The sequence below is a fragment of the Schistocerca cancellata genome, chromosome 4 (genome assembly GCF_023864275.1).
Source record: "Schistocerca cancellata isolate TAMUIC-IGC-003103 chromosome 4, iqSchCanc2.1, whole genome shotgun sequence".
NCBI lineage: Eukaryota > Metazoa > Arthropoda > Insecta > Orthoptera > Acrididae > Schistocerca > Schistocerca cancellata.
Window position 1 is genome coordinate 136,555,171 of NC_064629.1, and position 8,103 is coordinate 136,563,273.

The window sequence follows — 8,103 nt, forward strand, 5'->3', positions numbered from 1 at the left end:
TTCGTCCAGCAATGACAGTTCTCCTCACTTACTAAGAAAGCAACGACTGAAAGTAATTACCGCCCTTTGTACTGCCTTTAAATTTTCATCCCTGTTTGTAGTTAGTGGCATGTTAACAAATACTTAACCATAATGCAGCAGGATTTCGCGAAACCAGAGCCTGCAACTCTAAAATTTCTTTTTACCTAAAGAAAACCGTAGCTCTGTTCTAAGCAGATATATAGACCATTTCTTCCTCCTTGACGATATTTTAAATATTTCTCGGTTTTATTTATAGATTCAGTCTGCCCCATTTTTAGGTCTTACTGTTGTTGACAGTTCCTGGGTCTGAGATTTCGATTTACTTGTAATGTCAATCTACGCTATAATATAATTTCTCTCACTTTTACACCCCAATCCTTCCTCATGTTTCCATTCCCTAGTTTTACCGTTTTCTGTCATTCTCTGACTGTACTACGACTTATTATTTGCTACGACATATGTTTGCTAATCATTTTCCGACTACAATGCTTTTCTCATTGCTATATGGACAACGTTAGTTATTTATTACCTGGTGACACCTTGTCAAACTAAAATCTTTGCATAATAAGATCGGTCACGGCATGCCAAACTGCAGGTGAGCGCCTTGTGCTGGCGCATGTTGTAATGTGTAATAGGCAGACATCTATCCAGACCATCACACAGGAATACCAAACTCCATCAGAATCCACTGCAAGTACTATGACAGTTAGGCGGGAGGTGAGAAAACTTGAATTTCGTGGTCGAGCGGCTGCTCATAAGCCACACATAAGGCCGGTAAATACCAACCAACGCATCGCATGGTGTAAGGAGCGGAACCATTGGACGAGTGAACAGTGGGAAAAGGTTGGTGGAGTGACGAATCACGGTACACAATGTGGCGATCCGACGGCAGGGTGTGGGTAAGGCGAAAGCCCGGTGAACGTCATCTGCCAGCGTGTGTAGTGCCAACAGTAAAATTTGGAGGCGGTGGTGTTATGGAGCATTCGTGTTTTTCATAGAAGAGGCTTTCACCCCTTGTTGTTTTGCGTGGCACTATAACAGCACAGGCCTACATCGATGTTTTAAGCACCTTCTTACTTCCCACTGTTGAAGAGCAATTCGGAGATGGCGATTACAGCTTTCAACACGGTAGAGCACCGTTCATAATGCACGGCCTGTGGCGGAGTGGTTACACCACAATAACATCCCTGTAATGAACTAGCTTGCACAGAGTCATGCCCTGAATCCTGTAGAACACCGTTGGGAAGTCTTGGAACGCCAACTTCGTGGCACGCCTCATCGACCGACATCGTACGTCACCTAAGTGCAACACTCCGTGAAGAATGGGCTGCCATTCCCCAAGAAACCTTCCAGCACCTCACTGAACGTATACGGGCGAGAGTGGAAGCTGTAATCAAGGCTAAGGGTGGGCCAACACCATACTGAACTCGAGCATTACCGATGGAAGGCTCCACGAACTAGTAAGTCATTTTCAGCCAAGTGTTCGAATACTTTTGATCACATAGTGTAATTGTATCTTCTGTTTACTGTTTTAAATTGTTCGCTAGTCAATTCTGTTCCTGTTGGGGTTTCCTGCGACGACAGTTGCCGTATAACCCTGTAGCCTACGTCTCCTTACCGTTCTATATGAAGTAGTAAACAACAAACCTCCACAAAACACAAAATCACACAGCGTGCTATCAGGCGGTCCTGGAGGTTTAACATCTATTGCGCTGTAGGAGGTATTGTCGTGTTCTCGAAGAACATCACGTCGCACACTTGTTACTAAGTTGCACATGATAAAATGGAGAACAACAGGTAATGATCGAGGAAGCAATGTAGCTGCAACAGTCACCCCCATCAATTTGAAGCTCTCTCTTTTTATGCTGTTTTGTCCGAGTTTGTTACTAACTTTCCAGTTCCACTGTACAGAATTTTTCTAAGCTATTTGTTTCCATAAATTCGGTATTTTCGGCAGAGGGACTGTAAATAAGCAATATCTATAGATTCTGTAATGATCTGCGATAAGCATAAAATTTTGTATAGTTGAAAAAATAAAAACCATGTAATGGATGCAGGAAATTACTGGACCACTTCACATGCATTAGATTTTATTCACAGTTTGTTAGAACTGTCGAGGTAAAAAAGTCCGATGAAGGTGCCCACGCTGAAAAAGGGAACGAAAACACGTTTATTGAGTGACGGCTTTCGTGTGACGCGTGGCTGTTTTTGCAGTCGAGTCACGCTTCTTCAGCCTAAACTGACAGCGCGTCACGCGGACAGCGGTTTCTCGCTGATATTTCGCGTAGCGGTGGCACCAACATAGCACACTCCTAATTTGCATAACTATTTCGCCCTTTTATGAAATCAGGCACGAAGTAGACCTTATCTTCGTTCCTGTGCTATACAGTTACGAGGGGAGTTCAAAAATTAATGTACACGATGCTAAGGCAGGGCAAATGAATTTTATTGAATGCTGCTCTGCATTTCAAAGTGACACGGATAAATGACACTGTTTTGGAACATAGTAACAAAGTCTCTGAAAACAATGATCGGAACGTTCCGCAGGTCATCCAATTCCTCAGCGACAGAAATCCACTCGTGGGAGAACCGTTGCGTCAGCGTCCTCGTGGTTGGAAAATCTCTTTTCTCGCAGAGGTTCTTTCAGCATGTTGGAGACGGAAATCGCATGGTGCAATATCTGGACTTCCCGATCAGCATCAACCTCGTCTGTGCGGTCTTGGTAAAATTGTTAACGCCATTTCACTACGGCTAGACGAGATATTCCGTTCTTTCTGTATATCGGCAGAATTTCACGGTGAACCTGTTGTAATTTAGACGATTTCCCACAAGACTCATACTGTTCCACCTACTTCAGATTTGGAGTACGTTTGCAGTTGCCACGTCATTTCAATCGTTCACTGTGGTTCACTTGTTATCAAGGAAGAGAGCTTGGGTTTAACGCCCCGTCGACGTCGAGCTCATTAGAGACGGATCACAAGCTCGGATGATGTCAAGGAAGGGGAAGGAAATCGGAAATCGGCTGTGCCCTTTCAAAGGAACCATGCCGGCATTCGCCTGGAGCGAATTAGGGAAGTCACGGAAAACCTAAATCTGAACGGCTGGATGCGGGCTCGAACCGTCGACCTTCCGAATGCGAGTCCAGTGTGCTATCCACTGCTCCACCTCCCTCGGTATTCGATTATTATCCGTACAGCAGTAGAACTCTCTCTGCAGGAAACCCGGAACATGGTCTCTCATTTAACATTGCGGCACTCTTGTTGGGCAACGGTCTTGACGTGGGACAACGTGTGTTACTCTCTGAAGTTCCTACTTAGACAGTAAAATCACTGGTGGGGGTGGTGTTGCGCTTTCGTATCTTATCTCCTGTTATTTATTTCCTGGTGGCAGTTTTATTCCTACTAGGCATCCGTTTCACAACTTGCAATAGGTCTGTGAAGATTATCATCGTTATTCAGTGTTTGCTATCCTCGTCTCAGTTGTCGACGTTGTCAGTGCGATGGTGCAGTGCGGAAATCACTCGGCGCGAATTCCCTTTAAACAGGGGTTTAAATCTCCACGTTGCCATTCTGACATCGGCTTTCCATGGTTTCGCTAACGCATTTCCGATCAGTACGGTCGTTTCTTCAAGCACCATTATCATCCAAATGAGGCTAGGATTGTCTCCAAACGGACTGATTTCGACGAGTTGTCAGACCCTTGACCCTTGGCAAAAAAATAGAAAAACAGGCCTCCAGTAGCAAGCGCACATTATATTTTCATGTAATCAGAAATGAACGAAAATGCCACTTGCTCTGCTATCATGCACTACTAGTTTAATGATGATGATGTTTAGATTGTGGGGCGCGCAACTGCGCGGTTATCAGCGCCCGTACAAATTCCCAACCGTTTCTCAGTCCAATCTTCCACTTGCATGGAGGATGATGAAATGATGAGGACAACACAAACACCCAGTCATCTCGAGGCAGGTAAAAATCCCTGACCCCGCCGGGAATCGAACCCGAGACCCCGTGCTCGGGAAGCGAGAACGCAGCCGCGAGACCACGAGCTGCGGACACTAGTAGTTTAAGTTCTCTGACATGAGCAGGTTGATAACGTCCTCGGCGATGGCTAAAATGCAGTTTATCGCGGTACGTCTCATGGAGAACAGCTTCTACCACATGAATCGGATATAATTGCTTCGCATTCTAGCTCGGGCATGGATATTCATTCGTTTTAAATCTCTCGTTACTATGTGTTTTGTGTTTCCCTCTTAAATGTTCTGCCTGCACTGAAAAAAAGATTAAACCATTAATAATATCCCCATGAGAGAAAACGAATAAGATACCACTAGATCCAAGATCCATTGCAGCCCACGTAAACTTTCCTCTTAAAAGCATATCACCATTGAGCTGCAATGTACTCAACTTCCTAATTCAATAGCAAAGTGCAATCAAAGTACAAAACACACATCTCAAATCGCTCTTTTCTAATGCTCTGAGACCGAGCGAGATGGCGCAGTGGTTAGCACACTGGACTCGCATTCGGCAGGATGACGGTTCAAATCCCCATACGGAGATACAGATCTATGTTTTCCGTGATTTCCCTAAATCGCTTAAAGCAAATGCCGGGATGGTTCCTTCGGAAGGATACGGCCGCTTTCCCTGTCCATCCTTCCATAATCCGAGCTTGTGATCTATCTCTAATGACCTCGCTATCAACGGTACGTTTAATATCCTACCCCTCGTCATCCCTTGAGCACCGAGAATATGCTCTGACGTCCGGTTACCAAAGTTACTCACGAAGGATGGTGGCTCATGTACTCACAACTGTGTGGTGTTTGTGAACTTTATACTGCTGGCATGTACAGGGTGTTTCAAAAATGACCGGTATATTTGAAACGGCAATAAAAACTAAACGAGCAGCGATAGAAATACACCGTTTGTTGCAATATGCTTGGGACAACAGTACATTTTCAGGCAGACAAACTTTCGAAATTACAGTAGTTACAATTTTCAACAACAGATGGCGCTGCGGTCTGGGAAACTCTATAGTACGATATTTTCCACATATCCACCATGCGTAGCAATAATATGGCGTAGTCTCTGAATGAAATTACCCGAAACCTTTGACAACGTGTCTGGCGGAATGGCTTCACATGCAGATGAGATGTACTGCTTCAGCTGTTCAATTGTTTCTGGATTCTGGCGGTACACCTGGTCTTTCAAGTGTCCCCACAGAAAGAAGTCACAGGGGTTCATGTCTGGCGAATAGGGAGGCCAATCCACGCCGCCTCCTGTATGTTTCGGATAGCCCAAAGCAATCACACGATCATCGAAATATTCATTCAGGAAATTAAAGACGTCGGCCGTGCGATGTGGCCGGGCACCATCTTGCATAAACCACGAGGTGTTCGCAGTGTCGTCTAAGGCAGTTTGTACCGCCACAAATTCACGAAGAATGTCCAGATAGCGTGATGCAGCAATCGTTTCGGATCTGAAAAACGGGCCAATGATTCCTTTGGAAGAAATGGCGGCCCAGACCAGTACTTTTTGAGGATGCAGGGACGATGGGACTGCAACATGGGGCTTTTCGGTTCCCCATATGCGCCAGTTCTGTTTATTGACGAAGCCGTCCAGGTAAAAATAAGCTTCGTCAGTAAACCAAATGCTGCCCACATGCATATCGCCGTCATCAATCTTGTGCACTATATCGTTAGCGAATGTCTCTCGTGCAGCAATGGTAGCGGCGCTGAGGGGTTGCCGCGTTTGAATTTTGTATGGATAGAGGTGTAAACTCTGGCGCATGAGACGATACGTGGACGTTGGCGTCATTTGAACCGCAGCTGCAACACGGTGAACGGAAACCCGAGGCCGCTGTTGGATCACCTGCTGCACTAGCTACGCGTTGCCCTCTGTGGTTGCCGTACGCGGTCGCCCTACCTTTCCAGCACGTTCATCCGTCACGTTCCCAGTCCGTTGAAATTTTTCAAACAGATCCTTTATTGTATCGCTTTTCGGTCCTTTGGTTACATTAAACCTTCGTTGAAAACTTCGTCTTGTTGCAACAACACTGTGTTCTAGGCGGTGGAATTCCAACACCAGAAAAATCCTCTGTTCTAAGGAATAAACCATGTTGTCTACAGCACACTTGCACGTTGTGAACAGCACACGCTTACAGCAGAAAGACGACGTACAGAATGGTGCATCCACAGACTGCGTTGTCTTCTATATCTTTCACATCACTTGCAGCGCCATCTGTTGTTGAAAATTGTAACTACTGTAATTTCGAAAGTTTGTCCGCCTGAAAATGTACTGTTGTCCCAAGCATATTGCAACAAACGGTGTATTTTTATCGCTGCTCGTTTAGTTTTTATTGCCGTTTCAAATATACCGGTCATTTTTGAAACACCCTGTACCTATAACCCAGCAAGAAATGATGTGTGGCCTACTGCACTGTAACTCATGTGCACACAGTTAATATACAGTTTTTCCAGAGGTAACCATTGAAATTCATATTTCAATGATCACGATAGTTTATGCTGACAGCGGTAGATGTACCCTGGTACCCTGGTACCCTGGGATCCAAACAGTGCTTCGCCACAAGTTAAATCGATGGGCAATAACCAATAGCATCTCAATTAATTTTTGTCTGTTCATCGATTTCGTTGAAAGGTTCTTGTTGATGGGTATCAGCTATCCGCTCTGCAACTCGAACACCATTTTCAGCGGTTGGGCTTGTCATTACTTATTTCTTATTTAATCTTCCATGTCTACTATCCCATATGGAATTCATTTATGATCAAATTTCCATGCTTTAGGCCTGTAGCACGCATGTTTACTACTAGGGCGCACAACAGATATCATGTGGAAGCAAATATGAATGGAATAGGTGGCGTGACGGATAGATGCTCATGCCTTAAGCACGAGACTGTCTTTCCATTTTCTCGCAGAAAGGGTGTTTTAACAAGTGGGCGGCTATCAACAGGAAGAGGAACGGTCTTCTTTGGCGTCGTAATTTAAAAGTAGTTTGCTAAATATTAACCTCAACTTTATTAAAACAATTAAGCACAGCCGGCCGCTGTGGCCGAGCGGTAATAGGCGCTGGTTTCTGTTCTTTCGGACATGTCTGTATAAGTACATAGTTCTGGCAACACTGGCCATGACCTTCTCCTTCTGTGCGGATGCACACATATTCCCCGAACTCTTACGGCATTGGTAAGAATGTCTTCCACGCCACGAGTAATGAGTGTGCTGGGATGGGACACTACGAATGTAGTGTGTGGACATATAAGGTGAGAATGTGGGTCTCGCGGGAGGCGTGCGCGAGTCCTTGCAGTCGCACTATCCTCTGCGCCCTCGGTGGCTCAGATGGATAGAGCGTCTGCCATGTGAGCAGGAGATCCCGGGTTCGAGTCCCGGTCGGGGCACACATTTTCACCTGTCCCCGTTGATATATATCAACGCCTGGTAGCAGCTGAAGGTATTAAAATATAATTCTAACAACTGTTCTAGGTCTTGCCCTTCAGGGTGGTTTTTGTATCGATGCATCAGTTCTTGCTGAACACCTTGCAACCACTTTGCGACAGCATTGCTAACTGCTTCTTATCTGGCTGTCTTTCTACTGCAGAGACAACAGGTTGAAGACTTCCCCATGTGTCAAACACCCCCTCCCCCACTATTTCGAATCATATAATGAACATTTCACTGACTGGGAGCTACTTAAGGCTCTTGCCTCGTCTTATGATATGGTCCCAGGCCTTGGGTCAACTCATAATCGGGTTATTCAACACCTGAATATTACTCAACGACAACATCTACTCACGTGTTCAACTGTATTTGGCTCTAAAGTGTCTTCCCTTCACAATAGGGAAACAGTATCATCTTACCAATCATTAAGCCAGGTGAAAACCGAACGTCTATTGACAGCTACCGACCGATTAGCTTCACCAACGTGCTCTGCAGACTGCTTGAAAGGATGGTTGCATACAGATCATGTTCGATTCTCGAGTCTTGGGCCTCTTTCCCCCTGTCAGTGTGGTATCCAGAATGGACAATCCACAACAGACCATCCGGTCCACTTGGGAACAGCAATCCGACAGGC

General features: G+C 45.3%; 1 non-coding gene across 1 annotated transcript; it reads left to right on the top strand.

Moving 5' to 3' along the window:
- Positions 1-7,354: 7,354 nt before the first annotated feature.
- Trnat-ugu (transfer RNA threonine (anticodon UGU)) lies at positions 7,355-7,429 on the top strand. Its single transcript has one exon. It is a non-coding gene; the product is annotated as a tRNA-Thr (tRNA).
- The last annotated feature ends 674 nt before the right edge of the window (positions 7,430-8,103 follow it).